The sequence below is a fragment of the Cryptomeria japonica genome, unplaced genomic scaffold (genome assembly GCF_030272615.1).
Source record: "Cryptomeria japonica unplaced genomic scaffold, Sugi_1.0 HiC_scaffold_15, whole genome shotgun sequence".
Taxonomy (NCBI): Eukaryota; Viridiplantae; Streptophyta; class Pinopsida; order Cupressales; family Cupressaceae; genus Cryptomeria; species Cryptomeria japonica.
Window position 1 is genome coordinate 1,987,501 of NW_026728837.1, and position 20,000 is coordinate 2,007,500.

General features: G+C 60.4%; 2 non-coding genes across 2 annotated transcripts; both read right to left on the reverse strand.

Moving 5' to 3' along the window:
- Positions 1-2,342: 2,342 nt before the first annotated feature.
- On the reverse strand, positions 2,343-2,461 carry LOC131860504 (5S ribosomal RNA). The gene has a single exon (XR_009359599.1). It is a non-coding gene; the product is annotated as a 5S ribosomal RNA (ribosomal RNA).
- Positions 2,462-7,914: 5,453 nt separating this feature from the next.
- Positions 7,915-8,033, reverse strand: LOC131860565 (5S ribosomal RNA). Its single transcript, XR_009359659.1, has one exon. It is a non-coding gene; the product is annotated as a 5S ribosomal RNA (ribosomal RNA).
- Positions 8,034-20,000: the final 11,967 nt, after the last annotated feature.

Genomic DNA, 20,000 nt, shown 5'->3' on the forward strand with positions numbered 1-20,000 from the left:
TGGGTTTGCCCAGGGTGCGCTCCGAAGCGGGGTTACTAGAGCGCCCCCTCTTTTTTTGTCAGAGCGTTTGGTGGGGTTTCTCGCATTGGCTCTTCCCAGGCCCGGTTGTTGGGTGCGCTCCCACCCTGGCGCGCGCGAAGTTGGAAGTTGGGTTAATTGCCCGGGCGCGCACCTTCGCCAGGGTGGGCACCTTGGTGCGCACACCTTGGCTGGGCTGCGCACCAGGGCGGGCTCAAGATGGCACCAGCATTCCCTTTTTCTCACTATCTTTCAAAACGGAAATTTTAAAATCTCGTTTTTTTTTTGCCTTTTATGGAAATTAGTGAAGGCATCGCATCAAAGGTGCGCACCTCGCTGCCCACCTTGGTGTGCTCCGAGGTGCCCACCACGGTGCGCAACGCCGGTGCGAACCCGGGAGCGCCCCGATGTGTGCTCCAAGGTGCGGCGTGCACGAAGTCGGACCCCGGTTTGCCCCGGGTGCGCACCTCGCGTGCACCTTGGTGCGCACACCTTGGCTGGGTTGCGCGGCCTGGTGGGCACCATGGTGCGCACCAAGGAGCGCTCCGAAGTGTGCTCCAAGGTGCGGCGTGCACGAAGTCGGAGCCCGGTTTGCCCCGGGTACGCACCTTCGCCGGGGTGGGCACCTCGGCTGGGTTGCGCGCCCTGGTGCGCACCAAGGAGCGCTCCGAAGTGTGCTCCAAGGTGCGGCGTGCACGAAGTCGGAGCCCGGTTTGCCCCGGGTGCGCACCTCGCGTGCACCTTCGGCGGGGTTGCGCGCCCTGGTGGGCACCATGGTGCGCACCAAGGAGCGCTCCGAAGTGTGCTCCAAGGTGCGGCGTGCACGAAGTCGGAGCCCGGTTTGCCCCGGGTGCGCACCTCGCGTGCACCTTCGGCGGGGTTGCGCGCCCTGGTGGGCACCATGGTGCGCACCAAGGAGCGCTCCGAAGTGTGCTCCAAGGTGCGGCGTGCACGAAGTCGGAGCCCGGTTTGCCCCGGGTGCGCACCTCGCGTGCACCTTCGCCGCGGTGGGCACCATGGCGTGCACGAAGTCGGAGCCCGGTTTGCCCCGGGTGCGCACCTCGCGTGCACCTTCGCCGGGGTGGGCACCTCGGCTGGGTTGCGCGCCCTGGTGCGCACCAAGGAGCGCTCCGAAGTGTGCTCCAAGGTGCGGCGTGCACGAAGTCGGAGCCCGGTTTGCCCCGGGTGCGCACCTCGCGTGCACCTTCGCCAGGGTGGGCACCTCGGTGCGCACACCTTCTCAATGTTTTCTTGCCTTTTCTGGAAATTGGTGAAGGCAGCGCATCAAAGGTGCGCACCTCGGTGTGCTCCGAGGTGCGAACCCGAGAGCGCTCCGAGGTGCCCACGAAGTCGAAAGTCGGGTTAATTGCATTGTTTTCCCCGGGTGCGCTCCGAGGTGCGCAACATCGGCGCGCACCAAGGAGGGCTCCGAAGTGTGCTCCAAGGTGCGCACGATGGCGTGCACCTCTGGTGCGCACGATTCGGAGCTCGGTTTGACCGGGGTGCGCACACCTTGGCTGGGTTGCGCACCTTTTGTGCGCTCCAAGGTGCGCACGAAGTCGGAGCTCGGTTTGCCCCGGGTGCGCACCTTCGCCAGGGTGCGCACCTTGATGCGCACGCCTTGGCTGGGCTGCGCACCTTGGTGGGCGCCATGGTGCGCACCTTTCGTGCGCTCCAAGGTGCGCACGAAGTCGGAGCTCGGTTTGCCTCGGGTGCGCACCTTGCGTGCACCTTCGCCAGGGTGGGCGCCTTGGTGCGCACACCTTGGCTGGGCTGCGCACACCTTGGCACCCGCGTTTCCTTCATTTTAAATTTTTTTTTTTTACAATCTCTCAAGTGGGAAATTCTATAATCTCAACTTTTTTTGCCTTTTCAGGAAACTTTTGAATGGAGCACATCATTGGTGCGCTCCGAAGTGTGCTCCAAAGCTCTCTCCAGCTGCGTGCACCTGCCCCGGCCGCGCACCCGGCCCCGCCCAGCTTCGCTCACCTGTCCCGGGCGTCTGGTGCGGAACCTTAGAGTAAGAAACATCACCGTGCACCTTGGCCAACGTGCACGACTCGACCGAGCGCGCACTGGCCGAGGTGCACACCGATTTCACCTGGGTGCGCGCGCAGCACCTCGGGCGCACCGGGGTGCGCGCACAACGCCCGGGTTGCACCGTGGCCTGTGTGCTCGGGGCGCCTCGGGTGCGCGCTCGGTGTCGCCCCCGCGCGCGCGGTAGTGCGGGCAGCGCACCCCGGCCCGGCCCGGCCCCGACGAGAACGCAAACGGGCAAAAGGTTTATTCAAATAGCATTGCGATGCCCGGCGAAAAACTAAAAAAGGGTGCAACACCGGGACTTCCCGGGAGGTCACCCATCCCAGTACTACTCCGGCCCAAGCGCGCTTAACTGCGGAGTTCTGATGGGATCCGGTGCACTAACGCTGGTATGATCGCACCCGTTATGAGCTTGTCGCAGTGTGTACTTAGCAAACCGCGACCCACGTGCGAATCCACCCCGGCCACCCACCCCCGTCGAGGTGCACACCCTCCCTCGCGAAGTGCGCCCCGTTCGCCAAGTGTGAGCCCTGCCCGGGTGCGCGCACCTTGCTAGGGCGTCGGGTGTGCACCCGGCCCGGCCTACGTGCGTGCACCTGTAGGGGGCGTCGTGTGCGTGCAGTGTCCCGTCTGCAACGCGGTGCCCACACACCACCTCGGGCGCAACGACCTGCGCTCACATGTGGGCCGAGTGCACCTTGGTGCATGTTCGGGGCGCCTCGGGTGCACGCTCGATCTTGCCCCGGTGCACCAAGGCGCTCGGTTTGCCCCGGGTGCGCACTTGGTGCAAGGTGGGCACCCAAAATAGGGATCAAGCACCAAAACACAAGTTTCGGGATGCAAAATGGGACCCAAGGACCACAAATGCGTTCCAAGACCCATGATGGGTCCACGAGAACAAAAATGTGTTCCGAGACTTAATAAACAAATATTGGGTTTTAGGAGAAGAAACATGCTCTGATGCCCAAAACGAGAATCGACCCCGAAAAGGCCACAGGCCAAAAGTGGGATGCGAGACAAAAAAAAATGGGACCCGAGGACCAAAATTGGGTTCCCAGGTCGAAGACAGGGCAACCGGACAAGAAACGACCTCTAAGGCTCGAAATGAGTCCCGACGACTAAAACTTGACAAGAAGCACCCATCAGGCACCCAACTCGACACCCATGGGATGCCGACCCACCCGGGCTTCCACCTAGCACACCTTGGCACCCACCCACCCTCGCACCCAACCTCGCACCCAACTTAGCACCTTTGAACCCACATTGGCACTCACCCTGACCCTGGCACCTTGGAACCCACATTGGCACTCACCTTGACCCTGGCACCCACCTTTGCACTCACCTTGGGACCCACCCTGGCTCCCACCTCGGCACCCACCCAGACACCCACCTTGGTTCCTTGGCACCCACCTTGGATCCTTGGCACCCACCCCGACACCCACCTTGGCACGCAACTTGGCTACTTGCCACCCACCTTGGCTCCTTGACGCCCACCCCGACAACCACCCCGTGACCTACCCTGGCTAGGGTTGGTGCACACCCACCCTGGTGCCCACCTTGGCACCCACCCTATGACCCACCTTGGCACGCACCTTAGTACCCACCCCGTTACCCACCCTAGGACCCACCCCGTGACCCACCTTGGCCAGGGTGGGTGCCTTGGTGCGCACAACTTGCCTGGGCTGCACACCAGGGCGGGCTCAAGATGGCACCCGCGTTCCGTTTTTTTCACTATCTTTCAAAACGGAAATTTTAAAATCTCATTTTTTTCTTTTTTTTGCCTTTTCTGGAAATTAGTGAAGGCAGCGCATCAAAGGTGCGCAATGCTGGTGCGAACCCGGGAGCGCTCCGATGTGTGCTCCAAGGTGCGGCGTGCACGAAGTCCGAGCCCGGTTTGCCCCGGGTGCGCACCTCGCGTGCACCTTCGCCGGGGTGAGCACCTTGGCTGGGTTGCGCGCCCTGGTGCGTACCAAGGAGCGCTCTGAAGTGTGCTCCAAGGTGCGGCGTGCACGAAGTCGGAGCCCGGTTTGCCCCGGGTGTGCACCTCGGGTGCGCACCTCGCGTGCACCTTCGCTGCGGTGGGCACCTTGGCTGGGTTGCGCGCCTTGGTGGGCACCATGCAGTGCACGAAGTCGGAGCCCGGTTTGCCCCGGGCGCGCACCTCCGCCAGGGTGGGCACCTTGGTGCGCACAACTTGCCTGGGCTGCGCATCAGGAAGGGCTCAAGATGGCACCCGCGTTCCGTTTTTTTCACTATCTTTCAGAACGGAAATTTTAAAATATCGTTTTTTTTTGCCTTTTCTGGAAATTAGTGAAGGCAGCGCATCAAAGGTGCGCAACGCTGGTGCGAACCTGGGAGCGCTCCGATGTGTGCTCCAAGGTGCGGCGTGCACGAAGTCGGAGCCCGGTTTGCCTCGGGTGCGCCCTGGTGGGCACCATGGTGCGCACCAAGGAGCGCTCCGAAGTGTGCTCCAAGGTGCGGCCTGCACGAAGTCGGAGCCCGGTTTGCCCCGGGTGTGCACCTCGGGTGGGCACCTTGGTGCGCATGCCTTGCCTGGGCTGCGCACCAGGGCGGGCTCAAGATGGCACCCGCGTTCCTTTTTTTTCACTATCTTTCAAAACGGAAATTTTAAAATCTCATTTTTTTTTGCCTTTTTCTGGAAATTAGTGAAGGCAGCGCATCAAAGGTGCGCACCTCGCTGCCCACCACGGTGCGCAACGCCGGTGGGCACCCGGGAGTGCTTCGAAGTGTGCTCCAAGGTGCTGCGTGCACGTTGTCGGAGCCCGGTTTGCCCCGGGTGCGCACCTCGCGTGCACCTTCGTCGGGGTGGGCACCTTGGCTGGGTTTGCCCCGGCTGCGCTCCGAAGCGGGGTTATTGGAGCGCCGCCTCTTTTTTTGTCGGAGCGTTTGGTGGGGTTTCTCGCATTGGCTCTTCCGAGGCCCGGTTGCCACCCTGGCGCGCACGAAGTCGGAAGTAGGGTTAATTGCCCGGGTGCGCACCTTTGCCAGGGTGGGCACCTTACCTGGGCTGCGCACCAGGGCGGGCTCAAGATGGCACGCGCGTTCCGTTTTTTTCACTATCTTTCAAAACGGAAATTTTAAAATCTCCTTTTTTTTTTGCCTTTTCTGGAAATTAGTGAAGGCAGCGCATCAAAGGTGCGCACCTCGCTGCCCACCTTGGTGTGCTCTGAGGTGCGCACCCGGGAGCGCTACGAAGTGTGCTCCAAGGTGCGGCGTGCACGTTGTCGGAGCCCGGTTTGCCCCGGGTGCGCACCTCGCCTGCACCTTGGCCGGGGTGGGCACCTTGGCTGGGTTTGCCCAGGGTGCGCTCCGAAGCGGGGTTACTGGAGCGCCCCCTCTTTTTTTGTCAGAGCGTTTGGTGGGGTTTCTCGCATTGGCTCTTCCCAGGCCCGGTTGTTGGGTGCGCTCCCACCCTGGCGCGCGCGAAGTTGGAAGTTGGATTAATTGCCCGGGCGCGCACCTTCGCCAGGGTGGGCACCTTGGTGCGCACACCTTGGCTGGGCTGCGCACCAGGGCGGGCTCAAGATGGCACCAGCATTCCCTTTTTCTCACTATCTTTCAAAACGGAAATTTTAAAATCTCGTTTTTTTTTTGCCTTTTATGGAAATTAGTGAAGGCATCGCATCAAAGGTGCGCACCTCGCTGCCCACCTTGGTGTGCTCCGAGGTGCCCACCACGGTGCGCAACGCCGGTGCGAACCCGGGAGCGCCCCGATGTGTGCTCCAAGGTGCGGCGTGCACGAAGTCGGACCCCGGTTTGCCCCGGGTGCGCACCTCGCGTGCACCTTGGTGCGCACACCTTGGCTGGGTTGCGCGGCCTGGTGGGCACCATGGTGCGCACCAAGGAGCGCTCCGAAGTGTGCTCCAAGGTGCGGCGTGCACGAAGTCGGAGCCCGGTTTGCCCCGGGTACGCACCTCGCGTGCACCTTCGCCGGGGTGGGCACCTCGGCTGGGTTGCGCGCCCTGGTGCGCACCAAGGAGCGCTCCGAAGTGTGCTCCAAGGTGCGGCGTGCACGAAGTCGGAGCCCGGTTTGCCCCGGGTGCGCACCTTCGCCGCGGTGCGCACCATGGCGTGCACGAAGTCGGAGCCCGGTTTGCCCCGGGTGCGCACCTCGCGTGCACCTTCGGCGGGGTTGCGCGCCCTGGTGGGCACCATGGTGCGCACCAAGGAGCGCTCCGAAGTGTGCTCCAAGGTGCGGCGTGCACGAAGTCGGAGCCCGGTTTGCCCCGGGTGCGCACCTCGCGTGCACCTTCGGCGGGGTTGCGCGCCCTGGTGGGCACCATGGTGCGCACCAAGGAGCGCTCCGAAGTGTGCTCCAAGGTGCGGCGTGCACGAAGTCGGAGCCCGGTTTGCCCCGGGTGCGCACCTCGCGTGCACCTTCGCCGCGGTGGGCACCATGGCGTGCACGAAGTCGGAGCCCGGTTTGCCCCGGGTGCGCACCTCGCGTGCACCTTCGCCGGGGTGGGCACCTCGGCTGGGTTGCGCGCCCTGGTGCGCACCAAGGAGCGCTCCGAAGTGTGCTCCAAGGTGCGGCGTGCACGAAGTCGGAGCCCGGTTTGCCCCGGGTGCGCACCTCGCGTGCACCTTCGCCAGGGTGGGCACCTCGGTGCGCACACCTTCTCAATGTTTTCTTGCCTTTTCTGGAAATTGGTGAAGGCAGCGCATCAAAGGTGCGCACCTCGGTGTGCTCCGAGGTGCGAACCCGAGAGCGCTCCGAGGTGCCCACGAAGTCGAAAGTCGGGTTAATTGCATTGTTTTCCCCGGGTGCGCTCCGAGGTGCGCAACATCGGCGCGCACCAAGGAGGGCTCCGAAGTGTGCTCCAAGGTGCGCACGATGGCGTGCACCTCTGGTGCGCACGATTCGGAGCTCGGTTTGACCGGGGTGCGCACACCTTGGCTGGGTTGCGCACCTTTTGTGCGCTCCAAGGTGCGCACGAAGTCGGAGCTCGGTTTGCCCCGGGTGCGCACCTTCGCCAGGGTGCGCACCTTGATGCGCACGCCTTGGCTGGGCTGCGCACCTTGGTGGGCGCCATGGTGCGCACCTTTCGTGCGCTCCAAGGTGCGCACGAAGTCGGAGCTCGGTTTGCCCCGGGTGCGCACCTTGGTGGGCGCCATGGTGCACTCCGAGGTGCCCAAGATTGGTGCGCACCAAGGAGCGCTCCGAAGTGCGCTCCAAGGTGCGCGCGAAGTCGAAAGTTGGGTTAATTGTCCGGTTTGCCTCGGGTGCGCACCTTGCGTGCACCTTCGCCAGGGTGGGCGCCTTGGTGCGCACACCTTGGCTGGGCTGCGCACACCTTGGCACCCGCGTTTCCTTCATTTTAAATTTTTTTTTTTTACAATCTCTCAAGTGGGAAATTCTATAATCTCAACTTTTTTTGCCTTTTCAGGAAACTTTTGAATGGAGCGCATCATTGGTGCGCTCCGAAGTGTGCTCCAAAGCTCTCTCCAGCTGCGTGCACCTGCCCCGGCCGCGCACCCGGCCCCGCCCAGCTTCGCTCACCTGTCCCGGGCGTCTGGTGCGGAACCTTAGAGTAAGAAACATCACCGTGCACCTTGGCCAACGTGCGCGACTCGACCGAGCGCGCACTGGCCGAGGTGCACACCGATTTCACCTGGGTGCGCGCGCAGCACCTCGGGCGCACCGGGGTGCGCGCACAACGCCCGGGTTGCACCGTGGCCTGTGTGCTCGGGGTGCCTCGGGTGCGCGCTCGGTGTCGCCCCCGCGCGCGCGGTAGTGCGGGCAGCGCACCCCGGCCCGGCCCGGCCCCGACGAGAACGCAAACGGGCAAAAGGTTTATTCAAATAGCATTGCGACGCCCGGCGAAAAACTAAAAAAGGGTGCAACACCGGGACTTCCCGGGAGGTCACCCATCCCAGTACTACTCCGGCCCAAGCGCGCTTAACTGCGGAGTTCTGATGGGATCCGGTGCACTAATGCTGGTATGATCGCACCCGTTATGAGCTTGTCGCAGTGTGTACTTAGCAAACCGCGACCCACGTGCGAATCCACCCCGGCCACCCACCCCCGTCGAGGTGCACACCCTCCCTCGCGAAGTGCGCCCCGTTCGCCAAGTGTGAGCCCTGCCCGGGTGCGCGCACCTTGCTAGGGCGTCGGGTGTGCACCCGGCCCGGCCTACGTGCGTGCACCTGGAGGGGGCGTCGTGTGCGTGCAGTGTCCCGTCTGCAACGCGGTGCCCACACACCACCTCGGGCGCAACGACCTGCGCTCACATGTGGGCCGAGTGCACCTTGGTGCATGTTCGGGGCGCCTCGGGTGCACGCTCGATCTTGCCCCGGTGCACCAAGGCGCTCGGTTTGCCCCGGGTGCGCACTTGGTGCAAGGTGGGCACCCAAAATAGGGATCAAGCACCAAAACACAAGTTTCGGGATGCAAAATGGGACCCAAGGACCACAAATGCGTTCCAAGACCCATGATGGGTCCACGAGAACAAAAATGTGTTCCGAGACTTAATAAACAAATATTGGGTTTTAGGAGAAGAAACATGCTCTGATGCCCAAAACGAGAATCGACCCCGAAAAGGCCACAGGCCAAAAGTGGGATGCGAGACAAAAAAAAATGGGACCCGAGGACCAAAATTGGGTTCCCAGGTCGAAGACAGGGCAACCGGACAAGAAACGACCTCTAAGGCTCGAAATGAGTCCCGACGACTAAAACTTGACAAGAAGCACCCATCAGGCACCCAACTCGACACCCATGGGATGCCGACCCACCCGGGCTTCCACCTAGCACACCTTGGCACCCACCCACCCTCGCACCCAACCTCGCACCCAACTTAGCACCTTTGAACCCACATTGGCACTCACCCTGACCCTGGCACCTTGGAACCCACATTGGCACTCACCTTGACCCTGGCACCCACCTTTGCACTCACCTTGGGACCCACCCTGGCTCCCACCTCGGCACCCACCCAGACACCCACCTTGGTTCCTTGGCACCCACCTTGGATCCTTGGCACCCACCCCGACACCCACCTTGGCACGCAACTTGGCTACTTGCCACCCACCTTGGCTCCTTGACGCCCACCCCGACAACCACCCCGTGACCTACCCTGGCTAGGGTTGGTGCACACCCACCCTGGTGCCCACCTTGGCACCCACCCTATGACCCACCTTGGCACGCACCTTAGTACCCACCCCGTTACCCACCCTAGGACCCACCCCGTGACCCACCTTGGCCAGGGTGGGTGCACCCACCCTGGTGCCCACCTTGGCACCCACCCATCCTAGCACCCAGCCTGTGACCGGGCTTGGAACCCAACCTTGCACCCGCACCCGTCTTGGCCAGTGTGGGTGCGCACCCATCCTGGCACCCACGTTGTGACACACCCTTTAACCCACGCACCCTAGCACCCACGTTGGCACCCACCTTGGAACCCAACCTAGCAACTTGGCACCCACCCCGTGACCCACCTTGGCATCCACCATAGCAGTCGCCGACTTGGCACCCACCTCGGCACCCACCTTGACACTTGTGGACCCACCTTGCCACTCACCCTAGCATCGACCCATCCTAGCACCCACCCTGGCACCTTTGCACCCTAGCACTCACCCATCCTAGCACCTAACCTGTGACCCACCTTGACACTCACCCTCGCACCCACCTTGGAACCCAACCTAGCACCCACCCACCCTGACACCAACCCTAGCACCTACCCACCCTTGCACCCACCCTGTGACCCATCTTGGCACCCACCCATCCTACCACTCAACCTATCACCCACCTTCTCACCCACCTTGGCATCCACCTTAGCACCCACCCACACTGGCACCTTGGCACCCACCTCGGGCAAGGTGGGTGCACACCCACCCTGGCACCCAATTTAGAACCCACCGAGCATGTTACCCACCTTGGCACCCACATTGCAGCCCACCCTAGTACCCACCCTATGACCCACATTGGCATCCACACCCTAGCACCCAGGCACCTCGACACCCGCCTTGACACCCACCCTAGCACTGAACCTGTGACCCACCTTGGAACTCACCCTAGAACCCACCCACCCTGTGAACCACCTTGGCATCCACCTTAGCACCCACCCACCTTGGCACCCACTCTAGCACTCACCCATCCTAACACCCAACTTGTTACCCACCTTGGCACCCGCCCTCGCGTCCACCTTGAAACCCACCCTAGCACCCACCCACGCAGGAGCCCACCTTGGCACCCAACCTAACACCCACGCATCCTGGCACCCAACTTGTGACCCACCTTGGAACCCACCCTAGTACCCACCTTTGAACCCACTATATCACCAACCCACCTTGGCACCCACCCTATGACCCTCTTTGGAATCCACCCTAGCACGCACCCACCCTGGCACCCACCATGGAGCGCACCCTAGCACCCACCCACCTCGGCACGCACCTCAACACCCACCTTGGTGTGCGCACTGCGCCAACCTCTCAAAGACCCTATGTGGTGCGCTCCAAAGTGTACACCTTTGGTGCGCTCCAAGGTGCGCACCTTTGGTGCACACCGAGGTGCACACCAAAGTGTGCACCGAGGTGAGCACCAAAGTGCACTCCAGGGTGCACACCAAGGCGTGCACCTTTGGTGCGGTCAATGCAAACGAATTCGGAAGTTGGGGTCGATGTCCTAATCGCTGCTGCAGACTACACGTATGAGAATCGGACAAATAGCTTTATATAGGGGAGGTGTTGCGTTTGATGGGTCGACTCCCCTGGTTGTGTGCACTGCACCAACTTCAAAGACCCTGTCTTGTTTAAGAAGTCAAAAGTTGGGGTGGATGTCCTAATCATTGCTGCAGTCTACGCATGTATGAGAATCAGACAAATAGCTTATATAGGGGAGGTGTTGCATTCGGTGGGTTGACTCCCCTGGTTGTGCGCACTGCGCCAACCTCAAAGACCCCGCATAGCAGAAGAAGTCGGAAGTCGGATTTTGGTGAGCACCAAGGCGTGCACCTTTGGTGCGGTCAACGCAGACGAATTCAGAAGTTGGGGTGGATGTCCTAATCGTTGTTGCAGGCTACACATGTATGAGAATCAGACAAATAGCTTATATAGGGGAGGTGTTGGGTTTGATGGGTCAACTCCCTTGGTTGTGCGCATTACGCCAACCTCAAAGACCTTGTTTTCGTTAAGAAGTCAAAAGTTGGGGTCAATGTCCTAATGGCTCCTGCAGGCTACACATGTATGAGAATCGGACAAATAGCTTATATAGGGGAGGTGTTGGGTTTGATGGGTCGACTCCCCTGGTTGTGCGCATTACGTCAACCTCAAAGACCTTGTTTTCGTTAAGAAGTCAAAAGTTGGGGTCGATGTCCTAATTGCTCCTGTAGACTACACATGTATGAGAATCAGACAAATAGCTTATATAGGGGAGGTGTTGGGTTTGATGGGTTGACTCCCCTAGTTGTTCGCATTACACCAACCTCAAAGACCTTGTTTTCGTTTAGAAGCCGAAAGTTGGGGTCGATGTCCTAATTGCTCCTGCAGGCTACGCATGTATGAGAATCAGACAAATAGCTTATATAGGGGAGGTGTTGGGTTTGATGGGTCGACTCCCCTGGTTGTGCGCATTGCGCCAACCTCAAAGACCCTGCATTGCGGATGAAGTCGAAAGTCAGAGTTTGGTGTGCTACAAGGTGTGGTCGAAGGTGCTCACCTAGGTGTGCACCTTTGGAGCACAGGAAAAGTGCCCTCCAAAAGTGCGCACCTTTGGAGTGCACAAAAGTGCCCTCCAAAAGTGCGCACCTTTGGAGCGCAGAAAAGTGCCCTCCAAAAAGTGCCCTCCAAAAGTGCGCACCTTTGGAGCGCAGAAAAGTGCCCTCCAAAAAGTGCCCTCCAAAAGTGCGCACCTTTGGAGCGCAGAAAAGTGCCCTCCAAAAAGTGCCCTCCAAAAGTGCGCACCTTTGGAGCGCAGAAAAGTGCCCTCCAAAAAGTGCCCTCCAAAAGTGCGCACCTTTGGAGCGCAGAAAAGTGCCCTCCAAAAAGTGCCCTCCAAAAGTGCGCACCTTTGGAGCGCAGAAAAGTGCCCTCCAAAAAGTGCCCTCCAAAAGTGCGCACCTTTGGAGCGCAGAAAAGTGCCCTCCAAAAAGTGCCCTCCAAAAGTGCGCACCTTTGGAGCGCAGAAAAGTGCCCTCCAAAAAGTGCCCTCCAAAAGTGCGCACCTTTGGAGCGCAGAAAAGTGCCCTCCAAAAAGTGCCCTCCAAAAGTGCGCACCTTTGGAGCGCAGAAAAGTGCCCTCCAAAAAGTGCCCTCCAAAAGTGCGCACCTTTGGAGCGCAGAAAAGTGCCCTCCAAAAGTGCGCACTTTTGGTGCGCACCAAGGCGCTGGTTCGGTCGTTGCAGGCGAGTTCGGAAGTTGGGGTCGATGTCCTGAGCGGAGGTGCAAACTACACAGGTGTCGGAATCGGACAAATAGCTTATATAGGGGAGGTGTATGCTTCGATGGGTCGACTCCCCAGGTTGAGCGCACCGCGCCAACCTCAAAGACCCTACGGTATGGATGAAGTCGGAAGTTGGGTCCGATGACCGATTCGATTAGTAGGTATGCTCATGAGGTCGGAATTTGGGTCCGATGACCTGCCATGTGCAGGAAGGCGAATGTTGACACTGTGCGTTGCAAGGTGCACACCAAGGCGCTGGTGCGGTCTTTTTAGTCGAGTTCGGAAGTTGGGGTCGATGTCCTGATCGGAGGTGCAAGCTACACAGGTGTGGGAATCGGACAAATAGCTTATATAGGGGAGGTGTATGCTTCGTTGGGTCGACTCCCCGGGTTGAGCGCACCGCGCCAACCTCAAAGACCCTACGGTATGGATGAAGTCGGAAGTTGGGTCCGATGACCGATTCGATATGTAGGCATACTCGCGAGGTCGGAATTTGGGTCCGATGACCTGCCACGTGCAGGAAGGCGAATGTTGGCACTGTGCGTTGCAAGGTGCGCACCAAGGCGCTGGTTCGGTCGTTGGAGGCGAGTTCGGAAGTTGGGGTCGATGTCTTGATCGGAGGTGCAAACTACACAGGTGTGGGAATCGGACAAATAGCTTATATAGGGGAGGTGTATGCTTCGTTGGGTCGACTCCCCGGGTTGAGCGCACCGCGCCAACCTCAAAGACCCTACGGTATGGATGAAGTCGGAAGTTGGGTCCGATGACCGATTCGATATGTAGGCATACTCGCGAGGTCGGAATTTGGGTCCGATGACCTGCCATGTGCAGGAAGGCGAATGTTGGGACTGTGCGTCGCAAGGTGCGCACCAAGGCGCTGGTGCCGTCGTTGCAGTCGAGTTCGGAAGTTGGGGTCGATGTCCTGGTCAGAGGTGCAAACTACACAGGTGTGGGAATCGGACAAATAGCTTATATAGGGGAGGTGTATGCTTCGATGGGTCGACTCCCTGGGTTGAGCGCACCGCGCCAACCTCAAAGACCCTACAGTATGGATGAAGTCGGAAGTTGGGTCCGATGACCGATTCGATACGTAGGCATATTGGCGAGGTCTGAATTTGTGTCCGATGACCTGCCATGCGCAGGAAGGCGGAATTTGGGTCCGATGACCGAGTTGATGGCGTGCCATGCGCAGAAAGGCGGAATTTGGGTCCGATGACCGAGTTGATGTTGATGGCCCGCCATGCACAGGAAGGCGGAATTTGGGTCCGATGACCGATTTGAAGGCGTGCCATACGCAAAAAGGCGGAGTTTGGGTCCGATGACCGAGTTGATATTGATGGCCCGCCATGCGCAGGAAGGCGGAATTTGGGTCCGATGACCTGACATACGCATGGAGTCCGACTCGGGGGCCGATGTTCGATTCGATGACTTGCATTGTGGGTAAAGTCGGAAGTTGTGGTCTTTGACCCGATTCGATGACCAGACTTCGGCTGCTTGAGAATCGGACAAATAACTTATATAGGGGAGGTAGTGTTCTCGAGCATCCTCCCCCCGTGCCCGTTTATGTCGATTGATGCTGGTGCTCGACTGGTTGGAGCGCTCGGATGCAAAAATCTTGCACCAGGATTTATCGATTGTGATGGACACGGCAAGTCTCCTGATTGCTATGCAGGAGCTCATCGTGAATCTCTATGCGGCCTTGGTATGGACTCGACCTGCGGAATGGTTCGGCAATGGTAGTCGCTCCAACACGTCCTTGCAATGGCCACAGAGGTGATTCGACTAGAGCTCCAGTCTAGCTTTTGGGTTGCTTGGCGGACTGGTATAGCCGCGATCGAGTTCCGGCCATGAACGTTTTAGATAGCTCTTGGGCTTTCTGGGACGGAAGTCGGAAGTTTGGGCTGTTGTCCGATTTGATGACCATTCTTCGGATGTGTGAGAATCGGACAAATAACTTATATAGGGGACTGTGTTGTCTCACGCAGCCCCCTCCGTGCCCCTCTATCTCGACCGATGTTGGTGCTTGAAAGGGTTGGGATCGCTCGGATTTATAAACGTGCACCACCATTTGTCGAGTGTGAGGGACGCGGCAGGTCTCCTAAATGCTATGCGGGCGCTCTCTGAGAATCTCTATCCGGCCTCGACACAGACTAGTCTTGCTGAATGGTTTGGCACTGGTAGTCGATCCAACACGTCGTTGTTGTGGCCGCCTAGGCGATTCGATTCGAGCCCCCGTCTAGCTTTTGGGTTGCTTGGCGGATTTTGCCCTATCCGCAAGTGAGCTCGGTCCCTAAACGTTCGAGAAACCCGATTGCTATGCGCCGACTCTCTTTCTTGCGAGCCTCCATCTAGCTTTTGGGTCTCTACGGAACGGAAGTCGGAATCTGGGACCGTTGTTTGATTCGACGAGGCAGACTACGGTTGTGCGAGAATCGGACAAATAACTTATATAGGGGAGGTGTTGACTGGAGCATTCTCCCCCGTGCCCCTCTAACTCGACCAATGCTGGCGCTCGAACGGTGGTAGCGCTCGGATTTTCATTGAGCGCCAGCATTGGTCGATTTAGAGGGGCATGCGAGATTCCCGAATGCTATGCGAGGGCTCTAACGGAAATGTCTATTGGTTTCGGTATGGATGCAATTGCGAGTGGTTCGGCAAAGGTAGTCGTTCCGATGCGTCCATGTCGTGGCCAAATCGATAATTCGATTTGAGCCCTCGTATAGCATTTGGGTCTCTCGATGTGATTCCGCATTCCAGTCCCTTTGGGCACTGCTTGAGCCGCATCCCAGGGGGTTCCCTTCCCAATAATCTGCCTCGCAACCCGATTGCTATGCGGTGAGGCTCCTCGGCCGCCTCGGAACTATCTGTGTATCAGACGCATCGCGGGATAAGGGGTTGGCAACGGTAGTCGCCCCAAGCGCGTCCGATGCTTGGACCATTCCGAGGCGGCCCTGAAGCCTCTTCCGTCTAGCCGTTGGGTCCTTCTCGCCGCATCCCTCGCCTCGCACCCCGATTGCTATGCGGTGAGGCTCCTCGGCCGCCTCGGAACTATCTGTGTATCGGACGCGTCGCGGGATAAGGGGTTGTCACTGGTAGTCGCCCCAAGCGCGTCCGATGCTTGGACCATTCCGAGGCGGCCCTGAAGCCTCTTCCGTCTAGCCGTTGGGTCCTTCTCGCCGCATCCCTCGCCTCGCACCCCGATTGCTATGCGGTGAGGCTCCTCGGCCGCCTCGGAACTATCTGTGTATCGGACGCGTCGCGGGATAAGGGGTTGTCATTGGTAGTCGCCCCAAGCGCGTCCGATGCTTGGACCATTCCGAGGCGGCCCTGAAGCCTCTTCCGTCTAGCCGTTGGGTCCTTCTCGCCGCATCCCTCGCCTCGCACCCCGATTGCTATGCGGTGAGGCTCCTCGGCCGCCTCGGAACTATCTGTGTATCGGACGCGTCGCGGGATAAGGGGTTGTCACTGGTAGTCGCCCCAAGCGCGTCCGATGCTTGGACCATTCCGAGGCGGCCCTGAAGCCTCTTCCGTCTAGCCGTTGGGTCCTTCTCGCCGCATCCCTCGCCTCGCACCCCGATTGCTATGCGGTGAGGCTCCTCGGCCGCCTCGGAACTATCTGTGTATCGGACGCGTCGCGGGATAAGGGGTTGTCACTGGTAGTCGCCCCAAGCGCGTTCGATGCTTGGACCATTCCGAGGCGGCCCTGAAGCCTCTTCCGTCTAGCCGTTGGGTCCTTCTCGCCGCATCCCTCGCCTCGCACCCCGATTGCTATGCGGTGAGGCTCCTCGGCCGCCTTGGAACTATCTGTGTATCGGACGCGTCGCGGGATAAGGGGTTGTCACTGGTAGTCGCCCCAAGCGCGTCCGATGCTTGGACCATTCCGAGGCGGACCCGAAGCCTCTTCCGTCTAGCCGTTGGGTCCTTCTCGCCGCATCCTTCGCCTCGCACCCCGATTGCTATGCGGTGAGGCTCCTCGGCCGCCTCGGAACTATCTGTGTATCGGACGCGTCGCGGGATAAGGGGTTGTCACTGGTAGTCGCCCCAAGCGCGTCCGATGCTTGGACCATTCCGAGGCGGACCCGAAGCCTCTTCCGTCTAGCCGTTGGGTCCTTCTCGCCGCATCCCTCGCCTCGCACCCCGATTGCTATGCGGTGAGGCTCCTCGGCCGCCTTGGAACTATCTGTGTATCGGACGCGTCGCGGGATAAGGGGTTGTCACTGGTAGTCGCCCCAAGCGCGTCCGATGCTTGGACCATTCCGAGGCGGACCCGAAGCCTCTTCCGTCTAGCCGTTGGGTCCTTCTCGCCGCATCCCTCGCCTCGCACCCCGATTGCTATGCGGTGAGGCTCCTCGGCCGCCTTGGAACTATCTGTGTATCGGACGCGTCGCGGGATAAGGGGTTGTCACTGGTAGTCGCCCCAAGCGCGTCCGATGCTTGGACCATTCCGAGGCGGACCCGAAGCCTCTTCCGTCTAGCCGTTGGGTCCTTCTCGCCGCATCCCTCGCCTCGCACCCCGATTGCTATGCGGTGAGGCTCCTCGGCCGCCTTGGAACTATCTGTGTATCGGACGCGTCGCGGGATAAGGGGTTGTCACTGGTAGTCGCCCCAAGCGCGTCCGATGCTTGGACCATTCCGAGGCGGCCCCGAAGCCTCTTCCGTCTAGCCGTTGGGTCCTTCTCGCCGCATCCCTCGCCTCGCACCCCGATTGCTATGCGGTGAGGCTCCTCGGCCGCCTTGGAACTATCTGTGTATCGGACGCGTCGCGGGATAAGGGGTTGTCACTGGTAGTCGCCCCAAGCGCGTCCGATGCTTGGACCATTCCGAGGCGGCCCCGAAGCCTCTTCCGTGTAGCCGTTGGGTCCTTCTCGCCGCATCCCTCGCCTCGCACCCCGATTGCTATGCGGTGAGGCTCCTCGGCCGCCTTGGAACTATCTGTGTATCGGACGCGTCGCGGGATAAGGGGTTGTCACTGGTAGTCGCCCCAAGCGCGTCCGATGCTTGGACCATTCCGAGGCGGACCTGAAGCCTCTTCCCTCTAGCCATTGGGGCTTTCTCGCCGCATCCCTCGCCTCGCACCCTGATTGCTATGCTGTGAGGCTCCTCGGCCGCCTTGGAACTATCTGTGTATCGGACGCATCGCGGGATAAGGGGTTGGCAGTGGTAGTCGCCCCAAGCGCATCCGATGCTTGGACCATTCCGAGGCGGCCCTGCAGCCTCTTCCGTCTAGCCGTTGGGGCCATCTCGCCGCATCCCCCACCTCGCACCACGATTGCTATGCGGTGAGGCTCCTTGGCCGCCTCGGAACTATCTGTGTATCGGACGCATCGCGGGATAAGGGGTTGTCACTGGTAGTCGCCCCAAGCGCGTCCGATGCTTGGACTATTCCGAGGCGGCCCTGCAGCCTCTTCCGTCTAGCCGTTGGGGCCATCTCGCTGCATCCCCCACCTCCTCGGCCGCCTCGGAACTATCTGTGTATCGGACGCATCGCGGGATAAGGGGTTGGCAGTGGTAGTCGCCCCAAGCGCGTCCGATGCTTGGACTATTCCGAGGCAGCCCTGCAGCCTCTTCCGTCTAGCCTTTGGGGCCATCTCGCCGCATCCCTCGCCTCGCACCCCGATTGCTATGCGGTGAGGCTCCTCGGCCGCCTGGGAACTATCTTCGTATCGGACGCATCGCGGGATAAGGGGTTGTCACTGGTAGTCGCCCCAAGCGCGTCCGATGCTTGGACTATTCCGAGGCGGCCCTGTGGCCTCTTCCGTCTAGCCGTTGGGGCCATCTCGCCGCATCCCCCACCTCGCACCCCGATTGCTATGCGGTGAGGCTCTTCGGCCGCCTTGGAACTATCTTCGTATCGGACGCATCGCGGGATAAGGGGTTGTCACTGGTAGTGGCCCCAAGCGCGTCCGATGCTTGGACTATTCCGAGGCGGCCCTGCAGCCTCTTCCGTCTAGCCGTTGGGGCCATCTCGCCGCATCCCCCACCTCGCACCCCGATTGCTATGCGGTGAGGCTCCTCGGCCGCCTTGGAACTATCTTCGTATCGGACGCATCGCGGGATAAGGGGTTGTCACTGGTAGTCGCCCCAAGCGCGTCCGATGCTTGGACTATTCCGACGCGGCCCTGTGGCCTCTTCCGTCTAGCCGTTGGGGCCATCTCGCCGCATCCCCCACCTCGCACCCCGATTGCTATGCGGTGAGGCTCCTCGGCCGCCTTGGAACCATCTTCGTATCGGACGCATCGCGGGATAGGGGGCTGTCACTGGTAGTCGCCCCAAGCGTGTCCGATGCTTGGACCATTCCTAGGCGGCCCTGAAGCCTCTTCCGTCTAGCCGTTGGGGCCTTCCCGCCCCATCCCTCGCCTCGCACCCCCGATTGCTATGCGGTGAGGCTCCTCGGCCGCCTTGGAACCATCTGTGTATCGGACGCATCGCGGGATAAGGGGTTGGCACTGGCAGTCGCCCCAAGCGCGTCCGATGCTTGGACCATTCCGAGGTGGCCCTGAAGCCTCTTCCGTCTAGCCGTTGGGGCCTTCCCGCCCCATCCCTCGCCTCGCACCCCGATTGATATGCGGTGAGGCTCCTCGGCCGCCTTGGAACTATCTGTGTATCGGACGCATCGCGGGATAAGGGGTTGGCACTGGTAGTCGTCCCAATCGCATCCGATGCTTGGACCATTCCGAGGCGGCCCTGCAGCCTCTTCCGTTTAGCCGTCGGGGCCTTCCCGCCGCATCCCTCGCCTCGCATCCCGATTCCTATGCGGTGAGTCTTCTCGGCCGCCGCGGAACTATACCTGTTATTGCTACTGCATCCTTCGGCTGGTAACCTCCTCTGCCGCCTTGGAACGTTCTCTTTGTCGGACGCGTCGCGGGATAAGGGGTTGGCACTGGTAGTCGCCCCAAGCGCGCCCGATGCATAGACCGCTCCGAGTCGACCTTGCTTTCAGCCTCTCACATGCATAGACCTCTCTGAGTCGACCCTGCAGCCTCTCACGTTTAGCCTTTGGAATCTCGCCTCACAACATGATTGCTATCCTTGATGCATCCCTTGCCTCGAGCCCTGATTGCTTTCTTGGCTGCATCCCTCCTCTCCTCACAGCCCGGTTGTCATCACTGCTTCATCCGTCGCTTCATGCATTCTGGCTGCTGGGCCCTTCCCACCGCACACCTCGATTGCTATCTCTTCTGCATCACACACCCCGATTGCTATCTCTGCTACATCCCTCGGCTCTCACTTCTGCATCCTTCGCCTCACACCTCGATTGCTATCAATGCTGCATCCGTAACCTCACACCCCGATTGCTATGCGGGGAGGCTCCTTGGCCGCCTTGGAAATTTCTGTGTGTCGGACGCACCGCGGGATAAGGGGTTGGCACTGGTAGTCGCCCCAAGTGCGCCCGATTCTTAGACCGCTTCGAGGTGACCTCGTAGCCTCTTTCGTCCAGGCTTCCTGCCTTCAACGCCCTTTTTACACCTCGATTGCTATGCGCGGGCTCGTTGGCGTCTATCACCTCTCTGCGAAGAGTGGCACGATGATTGTTGGGGTAAATCGTAGC